Below are 7,211 nucleotides of genomic sequence, written 5' to 3'. Positions count from 1 at the left end.
TCTGTAAACCAGAAATACAGTATATTTCTGTAGTCACACTGTTAATGATTTCACAGTCTAATAAAGTAAAAAAAAAAGCAGTATATTTGTGTGATTTATTTGGAAACTAAAATAATATATGTTTAGATTGTTACTTTTAACTTATCACAGTTTACTTTAGACAGGCACATCTTACTGGGCCTGTCTACAGTAAACTGTGAGAAGTTAAAGTACAACCTAAACACTATTATTGTCATTTCCAAATAATCACAAAGATGTGCTGAATTACATTAACTGTATTATAAATAACATAAATTTAGAAGTTTCCTAAAATATCAGTCTTCATTGATATTTAAAATATCAGTCTCCCAATGAACTCCAGGACTAAAGACAATTGCTTAAGAATTATTGTGAATATAATGCAAAATAAGCAATAAAACTCCAAATCAAATACCTTTATTTAAAAGAACAATGGCAATGTCAACATGAATACAAAAAAAAGTTTGTCAATTTAAAAGATTTATATTTGTAATCTGCAATATATACTTCCATAATAACATCTGAACATGTGCAGAATTGACAACATTTTGAAAACATACCTAAGAAACATTTTGAAAATGCGCATTAAGGCCATTTTGAAACTATAACATTTTAGCAAGATTAATCAATAACAGCATCAATAAAAACATTTAGGGATGAAACCGTAAGGTAGGCAACTGTGTCACTGCAAGCTAGACTTGCAGGTTACCTCTTAAAATTGTCCTGTGAGGTAGGCTTGTGTTTTTACATCTCAGTTGTTGATCAAGGAGAGATGAAAATCACTTTGGTAGTAGCTGTTCCTCTGTGCAGCATTATTCCAGTACTTCCACTGTCAAAAAACAACAAATATTCATAATAATAAATAAACTATACAATCAGGAATGTACAGCATACACTCCAAGCTAATGCTTATAAATTTAATAATACCAGTTCTCTTGTGGCTTAATGTGACAATGCCAGAGTGTCAAAACAAAGAGAGAAAGATTATAGAGCTCACCAATCTATATGAAGTTCCATTCAAAGTCAAGGAGATTCTTCAGTAGCGTGGCGACGTGTGTATTGACTGCAGAAGACTTCGTCTGGACGATTACACCTTTCTTCTTAGAGACAACCTTGCCCCTTTTGGCCTTTGTCCCTCTCTCTGGATTTATACCAATGAAGCGTCTGAAATCAAAATAGTCTAAGATCACAGTGCGGTTGCAACAAAATAATGTTTTTTGTACATGCAATTAAATGCAATGAATTGCATTGCATTGCACAAATAGAGTGGATTGAATGACATCAAATGGAACTATAATGAAGCCTATACCCTCTGTTTGTGTGAGTGTGTGTAGATGTGTGTGTGTGTGAAGATGTGTGTGTGTGTGTGTGTGTGTGTGTAGGTGTGTACTGAGACTTGAAATGTACAGTACTAATAACCATTTTATGCAAAAAAAAATACAAACACATTGATTTAATTGTATATATCCATATAATGATGACAGGGAATGAAGGGGGTTTACCTCTGAATGAATTCCAGAGTGCAGGCTGCCTCTTCTTGATACTGAAGGTTGAAAATGTAGTAGATTGCAAAAATAGTAGCAAGTCCCATTGCAAATGTTGGTGTGATGCCCTTAGAGATTGCACGGCCCTCAAAGGTGATCATCCAACCCTTAATTGTGACTTGCCCTGTTGCACCTGAAACTTCAAGTCATAGCAACATGGGAATAATTGTTACCATGTGTAAGCATTTGTAAACTCAAGATGAATAGCCGATATAATATACAATGTGTCTATCAATTAATATAAATTAAATGTATATTACCAGGCAGTATCAGGCGAGGACTTGCAGGAAGACTGAGAGTTGTCTTAACGTCAGCTGCAGTGGCAGACACCTGAAGGGAACAAGTACATTATCCTTATCATAATAAGATTTTGAAGAAGAATATTTAGCTAAAGAATAATAATTTGTAAACACTAGGATAGAGTAACCAAGAGGTGAATGAGGTAGGCTTCTGAAGTACCTACAATCAAACTGCTAAATAAATTTGGCATTCAAAATTTAAAGGGTAACAATTTAATTTTTACAGGTCTTGGGGAGTTCTACTGCAGACGTCTAAAACGTAGTATGAACCCTTTTGGGACTCTAGGGGGAACTGCACATTATATGATAAATTGCCTCCAGGGATGTCACTCAGTGGTCAAGTTGCATTGTGGATAATGTAGGCACCAGGTTATGAAAAGGAAGAAGAATGTGGAATAAAAAAGTTAATACTTGTGTTTCTGCTGTATTGATTTGATTATTTGCTTTTAAAACATTCAACGGTGTCATAGTAGGGCAAAGAAGACAAGTTAAATACTTGTTAAAACCTTGCACCTACTTTACCCATAATGCAATTTAGCAACTGTGTGACAACATGGAGGTAAATTATCAGTTTACACACAGCTTGCTCTAAGCTACAAAATAATTTACACTTCTGTTTTCACATATGTAGTAGTACTCCCCAAAACTAGTACACACATTAGGCGTCTGGACACTGAAGACTGGTGGAGTCACACTTTAAAACACAGGGTAAGAGAGAAAAAATAAAACTTACATCTGTAAGAAGGATCAGCCCAGTTATGTCCTCTCCAAAGTGTGCCATGAGCAGCTGAACAACACGAAGTGCCATCTCATTATCTTCACCATTAGAGAGGATATCTTTGACATTTTTGTTGGTAGGTTTTCCCCTGAAGTATTCTGTGATGGCTCTTCCACATTCCTGCATGATGAGTTCCAAGCTACGAAGCACATTGATGTCTGTGAGCAACTCAAAATGGCCGTATATATACCTTGGCGTGAAAAGAAAAGGCCATTTGCTTTTCACATCTTCAATGTCAGGTGGTGGAATTGTATTTATATGGCGACGTTGTAGAGAGAATGTGAGCTCCATTAGATTTTTTACTTCTGCTCTTTCTGCTCCACCTGCTCCCTCCTGTCTATAAATCTCCTCCAGTCTCTGGCGGTGCTGTTCCACAGTTTCATCAGTTTCTTCTGGGGGCAGCTCTGGCTGAAATCGTGTACATCCGTATGTGTCAGTTGGACCCCTCTTGGCTGTAGAGGATCGGTGGAATGAAAAGCTTCCATCACGGTTCAAATTCTCAATGCGGTTTTTCAATTGAATCAAAAGTGATGTGTAACCTCCACACAGAAGTGACCCATCTGGTGCAATATCAGCAAAACTCTTTGGGTACTGCCTGATGATATTTCGAACCACAGTTAGGCATTGTGCGCGAGTGGGGTTAGCCTCATACCTTCTCATTTCATCCGCGAGTACTCGTACCATCTGACGTCGCTCCATTGGTTTAGGTCTCTTGCCATCTGCAATTGCAGAACGGCATTTGTTCCCAAGGGACCTGCAAAGTTTCTGGCCATGTTTTCAGTATCTGAGATGTGGAAGGTCTGTTGCTTGGTTCACTGTTTCTTGACTGGCTTGAACATGAAGAAATGGCTGATAGCTGTGATGAGCTAGAATTAGGCGGAGTGCATAATGTTGGTGATGACGACCCCGACACCGACCAATCACTACTCATTGGTGACGAAGTTGGAATGACTTGTAAATCCAATGTAACTTTCTCGGTTTCTAAAAAAAAAAATATATATATTTAGGGCACATCACTAATAAGCTATCTCAGAGTCACTGCAGACATTTGGCCAAAAGTCTTCTAAACTCTCGTTATATATCTCGGCATATTTGAAAAGTTCAAAGGTGCATTATATAGTTTCAGAAAAAGAAATTCCACAACTGAATAAACAAGAGAATATAACAAGAAAATGTCACACTAGATTAACCATATATTACCTAATTTGAATGCATCCAGGAGTTTTCTGCACTGGATAACAGGTAACAGATCAGCAATGTCTTTCTGTTGTACATATTTTAAGTCTTCTTTTGACTCCAAGCCGGAGCTCTGAAGTTTCGATATTATTTGCCACTGAGTCTCTTCAGACAGGTTTGGCAAGGTCTTGCAGATTATCTCTTTGATTTCTTCACTCATGTTCGCCATCATTCTGGACTAGAGGGAAATAATGGTGAAGAATTATCAGTGGTATGCCATGCACAGTGTACTCAGGCAAGGGATAGTAATCAAGCAGATTCTCCTGATTAATACAATTTTAATACAGTTTCTCTGCATCAGTGTGAGGCTGTAAACACCCATGTCAGGAATACGCAGGGCACGATACTTTTCAGCTATAAAATATACTGTTGAATCCTTATGAACGAGAACCACTTAGATTTTTCCAGTAACAAGCCCTTCATCATCATGATCAATCACAATGATCATGTTCTTTCTGTATTTTGTCCCCTTCATAGTCACTTCATTGGCTATCAGAGTGTTTGTGGACTCAAAATTGTGATTTGCAACTGCTTCTATGATTACATCATTGTAGTCATCTGAGAAAAACTGTGTGCCCCTGTCTACTGAAACATCTGGAGGGAAGAAGGCACCTGCACTCAGAAAGGCCTGCAGAAGCTGATGTCTCTCTGCAAGAGTAGAACATGGATTCTTAAAGTTGCGCAATTTTCTCAAACACTGCTTAAAATATGTGTGTTTGCTCTCGAATCTTAAAGTCCATAGGTGAATAAGTGGCCCAAACTGGATAATGAGCTCAGGATAATGACTGACATAATGATGTTTGGGCTTAAGTGGTTTGTCAGGAAAGGTTTGAATTCAGCAAAGTAAATATTCATCAATCAGAACTCTTAGGTAGGCTATCTGGCCATTTGAAATTGCAGGTGCACAACTGAGATCCACGACTTCTCTAAGTTGCAAAACCAACTACCAAACTTGGTTGTCACTTGGATTTTTTACTTTGTCTCCGATCAAAATAGGCAACATTCTTAGCAAACACCAATTCTGCACAGCATGTCCCCCAAGTTTTCCACCGTCTGGATTAACCTCACACGGTTTGTCATTAGCATCCCTACCGAGATACTTGAACTGATTTATTCGTTGATTCAACTCAAGATAGCTAAACATTTTATCCACCTTAACAAGATGATTAATGTACAGTGCCAGATCAGAGGATACAATACCTTCAAAAAGATCATGGCCAAGACATGGAGGCAACCCTGGCTGACATACATGGAAGTATTTGAGTGTATTAAACGCAGAGTCAAATTTAACACCTCCACTAGATGTAGACTGTCCTTCAATGCTCAGAACTTGACCACTATATGATTGTACTGTACGTTTTGTGCTCTGGATAAGAGGATCTGCATGGAATGCGTCTCTGCTGATATCACAATATCTGCAGAAGTGCGAACTCTTGCTGAAGTTCTCCACAAAGCCTCCTATGTTATGTGAGCCTAGGTTGTCACCTGCAATGGCACACAAAGTTCCCTTGTAAACATTTCCATCGGACAGGGTAACACCATTGAGCTCAAGATCTTTAAGGTCATTAACAAGAGTGCCCATAACCAAGTCTTGACCAAAATACTTAAAATCGTGTTCTTTACAGAGAAGAACAAGTTGCATTTGATCAGTGCTGGATCTGTTGTGTGGCATTAAATCTGCTAGAGTTAGATACACTGCAAGTATCTTATGTTTTTTCTTTCCAGATCCCAGTGGGTTTACCACTTCAAATGCATCCTGATAAAGGATCAAGCTCAGTGATGAACTCTCCGTCTGGAAGAGCACATTCTCAGACATATTTTTGCCATCCCACACATCCTTAAGCATATCCTTCAAACCAGTACTGGAGTGTACTTGCTTATATTGTTCCTGCACTGATTGGCAATGGAATAGAGAATCAATTGTCTGTTTAATAGGAACATACTGGACAAAACACTCTTTGCCTGCCTCATTCTGACATAGACAGATCTGAACTGGCTAAACATAGTTGAAGCTGTTCTTGAAAACATTTTTTTCTTTTCTGATCAGTTTTCAGTGGCCGAGTGTTGCAGGTCCTAAAAAGATCCTCAGTTTTCATGACTTCAATCACATTGTTTGTGTCTGCTTCAGAAATGCCAAGTGTAATCAACTTCTCTTTGAGTTTAAAAAGCAAATGTGACTGGCTTATATCATGTATTTCCTGAAAATCATCAATAATTGTTTGAATGACAGAGGATGGAAGCAAACACTTTGCTTGCAATTTCAAATAAAAAAGGGCAAAATTTTTAAAGAACTGTGATTCATCAGCAATTTCTGGGTAAATCTCTTGTTCATCAACTGCATCACCGGGAGGATCAATCTGCATATCAGACTGATCTTGTTCACTCACATAGGAAACACCAGGATTCACAATGGATTCAGCCAAATTTTCCTCAGCAACATTTTTATGTTTCCGACTAATTTATGTTAAAACTGTAAAGCTATTGCTACAGTGTCTGTAAGGACACGCAACTTTTTTCCCCTCTCTAATGTGTGTTTTCAAATGAGAGTAAAATGCAGTCAAAGTCTCACACCTTGCACTGCAGATATCAACATGACATGTTAGTTCAACACCAGACAAAGTAGGCCTAACTACACGTTCATTATGTCTGTAAATGTGACACTTAAATGTTGAAATTTTTTGAAAAGTCTGACTGCAATCTGGCAAAACACACTTAAAGGTTAAATTAGGTGTATTTTTATGAATTCTCATGTGCCTTATGTATGTCACTATTGTGGCACAATTATGACAACAGATCTGACAGGGGAACATTTTGTTATTGCCCGATGGTAATTTCTTATGGAAAATTTTCATCAACAAACATGCATTAGTATTGATTACGGCTGCTGGCTAATTTTTTGTGAAACCGTATCAGTCTTCATTCAGAAATGTTTAACCTTTACCGAGTTTCAATGTTAATATTGTGAAAAAAACCCACAGAAACACTTTGACAAAGCCTACAGCCTACTCTAAAACAGTTGAGAAGTTGGCTGTGTGAGACACGCAGCGACAGATAAAAAAAAAAATATATATACATTCACAAAGAGTCCAGAAAGACAATATTTTCACACCAATTTGGCATTTAAATAGAAAAATTCAAATTCTTGATGATTCAACTGTCTTTAACCGATCTACAATTAGCTTAATTTTCTTGTTAACTGTTTGAAAAAACACCTTTAAAACCAAATAAAACTCACCAAAACCATCTTGGTTAGCCGATGTACAAATAATCCTATGGTTTGGTTGAAATAATTCCTTAATCACTGGGCAAAATGTACCATTTGGCTAATTATTCCAG

The sequence above is a fragment of the Carassius auratus genome, chromosome 43 (genome assembly GCF_003368295.1).
Source record: "Carassius auratus strain Wakin chromosome 43, ASM336829v1, whole genome shotgun sequence".
NCBI lineage: Eukaryota > Metazoa > Chordata > Actinopteri > Cypriniformes > Cyprinidae > Carassius > Carassius auratus.
The sequence above is the reverse complement of the archived record's forward strand: the minus strand, read 5'-3'. Positions refer to the sequence as shown.